Source organism: Pteropus alecto, unplaced genomic scaffold, assembly GCF_000325575.1.
Source record: "Pteropus alecto unplaced genomic scaffold, ASM32557v1 scaffold21, whole genome shotgun sequence".
NCBI classification, from domain to species: Eukaryota; Metazoa; Chordata; class Mammalia; order Chiroptera; family Pteropodidae; genus Pteropus; species Pteropus alecto.
The window spans coordinates 3119867-3122861 of NW_006436282.1; the positions used below are offsets into that span (position 1 = coordinate 3119867).

General features: G+C 50.9%; 1 protein-coding gene across 4 annotated transcripts in view; it reads left to right on the top strand.

The window, feature by feature from the left end:
* Nucleotides 1–855: 855 nt before the first annotated feature.
* DYNC1I1 (dynein cytoplasmic 1 intermediate chain 1) overlaps nt 856–2995 on the top strand; it is a 277262-nt gene continuing 275122 nt past the window's right edge. For all 4 annotated transcript variants that reach the window (XM_006911921.1, XM_006911920.1, XM_006911922.1 and 1 more), the window contains exon 1: nt 856–1117. The gene's annotated coding sequence lies outside the window, so the exon portion shown is untranslated. The remainder of the gene's footprint in view (nt 1118–2995) is intronic.

Below are 2995 nucleotides of genomic sequence, written 5' to 3' on the forward strand. Positions count from 1 at the left end.
CTCAAAAATAATGTCGACTGAAAAATAATATCAACTAGGTGTTTCGTCACCAAAAAGGATTTATTGGGAGGGAGGTTGAGAGAGAAAGGGTTGAAACCCAGTGCATGCAGACATGGGGAGCCAGAGTGCACACTCTGGCCTAAGCGCCAAGATGGAGGAGTATTTATATAAGGGACAGTTAAGGAAAGGGGAAGTTAGAATCATAGAGCTTTATTATAAGCATAGAGTTCTTCCTAGGGTTCTTGCATGTTGGGTTCTTAGGATTACATAGAGTGCCAGAACTTCTATAAGCTCTAGCTCCTACCACAGACTCTCCCCACCGATTATGTGTCTTTAAAGTTCCAGTTAGTCTTTATTTCACAGATATTGAAGAAACATGATGAAAAGCTTACTTACAAAATGGTGCCAAACCTGGGTTGGTAAGAATCCCATACTCCATTTCTGGGCCGTAAAACTTAGCTGTTATGACAAGTTCTGGGGCAGTCCAAGAATGGTGACCCAGGTTCTTAAAAACTAGGACTCTAAGAAGCAATGCTATATGTACTTTTTTTCTTCTGGGAAAAAATAGGGATAAATCAGTCTCTGTGTGTAGCAGATAAACCAGAGCTTTCTAACCGTAAAGTAGTTGTCTGGGAGTGAAAGTTGTTCAAAGTCGGCATGTCAGCAAGAGCTCCCCCCAAAATGAAGCTCTTCTGTTTGCTGTAGCTTAGGTGTGAGTCCAGCCGAATGGAAAGGGATGGACCGATTGACCTCCGCAGGTCCCCTGCTCGCTTCCAGCCTCTGGCCGGCGCCACCACCTCCCTGAGAGACCGGGTGAGCGAGAGGGGAAGCGGAGGACGCCCCCGCGGGAGGGGCGCGGGGCGTGGAGGGCGTGGGCCGGGGGCGGAGCGAGCCCCGCAGACTGGGTGCTGCGGGAGCCGTCAGTGTCAGGCTCCGGGAGAGAGAGGAAGTGCTGGCTCCCGGAGGAGCGCGAGCCCCGCGGCCCGCGCAGCGTGAGACAGCACATCCTGCGCGCGCCGCGCCCGCAGCCCCCGGGAGCCGCTCGAGCGCCGCCGCCGCTGCCCGGAGCCGCCGCTGCACTGGGGGAACCAGAGCCGCCGCTGCCGAGCGCGTCCAGGTAAACAGAAGAAGGGAGTCGAGCTCTCCCGCCACCCTCTCGGCGCCCCTCTTTCACCTTTCCCGCCTCGGTGTCCTCTGAGCTGGGAGCCGGGCAGTAGTGCGGCCCCTGCGGACGCAGCTGGACCCTTGACTCGGCCCCTGCACCAGGCTCCTGCGTGCTCTGCTGCGCCCTAAGGCGGTCAGAGCCCCCCAGCGGCGGCCCCCTGCGGCAGCTCCCCCTGCAGAGCCGAGAGGTGAGTGAAGAGGAGGAGGGGTCGCGGTGTCATCACCTTGTTGCCCACCTTGTGAGTTGGGAGGGGCGTCCTATTAACGTCCGGCCACGGTCTTCCCTTAGGGAGCAGAAGGTCAGCGGCAGTGAAATCCGCACCCTTCTGGGCCACCAACTGACGGCCCTTGGGGGAGGAGGGAGCTGCAGAGGGAGAGGATGCTGTTTGATTACATTTTCAGCTGTCTGCAAAGCTCTTAGATGCTGTTGCTACCCGCCAAGTTGGAGGGAGCGGATGCGCTTCCAGCAGGGCATTAATTAACACGCAAGAAGATGCCAGTTTCTTCTCACTGCTGCAAAAAAGTGTGGCTGGGGGATGTGTTTTCATAAACACCTTCCCAGCCGCGTGGCTCTCCTTCCCCCACTTCCACTCCTGAATCGCTGTGGCTTTATAAATCTGTGCGTCGTCATCGTAAGGGCTGTGATCCTGGCAGCAGTGATGGGTACTGAGTGTGCCGGAGGCTCAAGACTTGTACCTCTGCTAATAAGGTTAAGCAGAAACCCAGGATTAAGACAGGAAATTACTTAGGAAATCAGAGACTCAACAAAAATGCACATTTGGAATACAGTCGTTATCCTGGCCTCTACTACATCTAGGTGAGGGGCAGGAAAAAGCCAGCCATTTTCTTGCCTAGAATGCCTTTCAAGTGGGCATTCTGGATTTATTGTAATTCAAGGTTATGAAAAATTGCTTCCACATATTCCAGATTAGCGGAAATCATAGCTAACAGTAAAGCATGTTAACTGCAGAAAACATCATAGGGCTAATATTAGCACAGATATGGGTGACTGTGTACATATTTTCATTGTGGAAATTTTATAGAGAAAGATGTTGGTCAGTGTTAGTAAATTTGAAACAGAGCATTCTGTGCAAGTTGCATCCTGAGGGTACTAGTGGGAATGTCATTAATACTTTCTCTGATTATCAAAATGCCATTTTTTTCCTGAAAGTTTTGGTGTAGAAAAAAGAGCCCAAACTCTGCTCTTCTGCATATTTCTTAATAAAATAAAATCAGACTCTCATACCACTTCTAAGTTATCAAATGTTCTTTTAAAAGGAACCAACTTTCCAATATTTCTTAAGGTCTGAGGATCTAGTCCTTCAAGAGCCATTTCTCTTAAAAATCTTCTAGCACTATTGTTGGGATGTTGGGATGATATGATTGGGGGCCCACTGCAGGCTTTCCCCAGCCTATCCATTTTAGGCCCAGTTTTGGGGCAAGCACATCTCTTTTTCTTCCTTATCTCTGGCCTCAGGCACTGTTTGGCCTACTTCCTCTCCTGGACCTTGGATACTGAAGCCTCTGCAGCACAGGGCCCTGGAGGAGAGAGATGACTCAGCTCCTCCCCCCACCGAGCCTGCCTTCCTCTCCTACCAAAAACATGTCCTGAAGCTCTTTTGGTGGTAAAGGTCTACAGAGTTAGGTATAATCACCATTAGGGATATGGGCAGAGAAAAGAAACTACCCACAGGACAGTGGGGCAGATTTCTTCCCGTGGTGGTTCCTGGTCTTTAGTTTCTAACTTCTGAGATGGTATGAGGAGGTCACCTAGCATTTCTGTCACCATGTTTTATGTCTAAGAGGGGGCTCTATTAATCTTCCCTCCCCT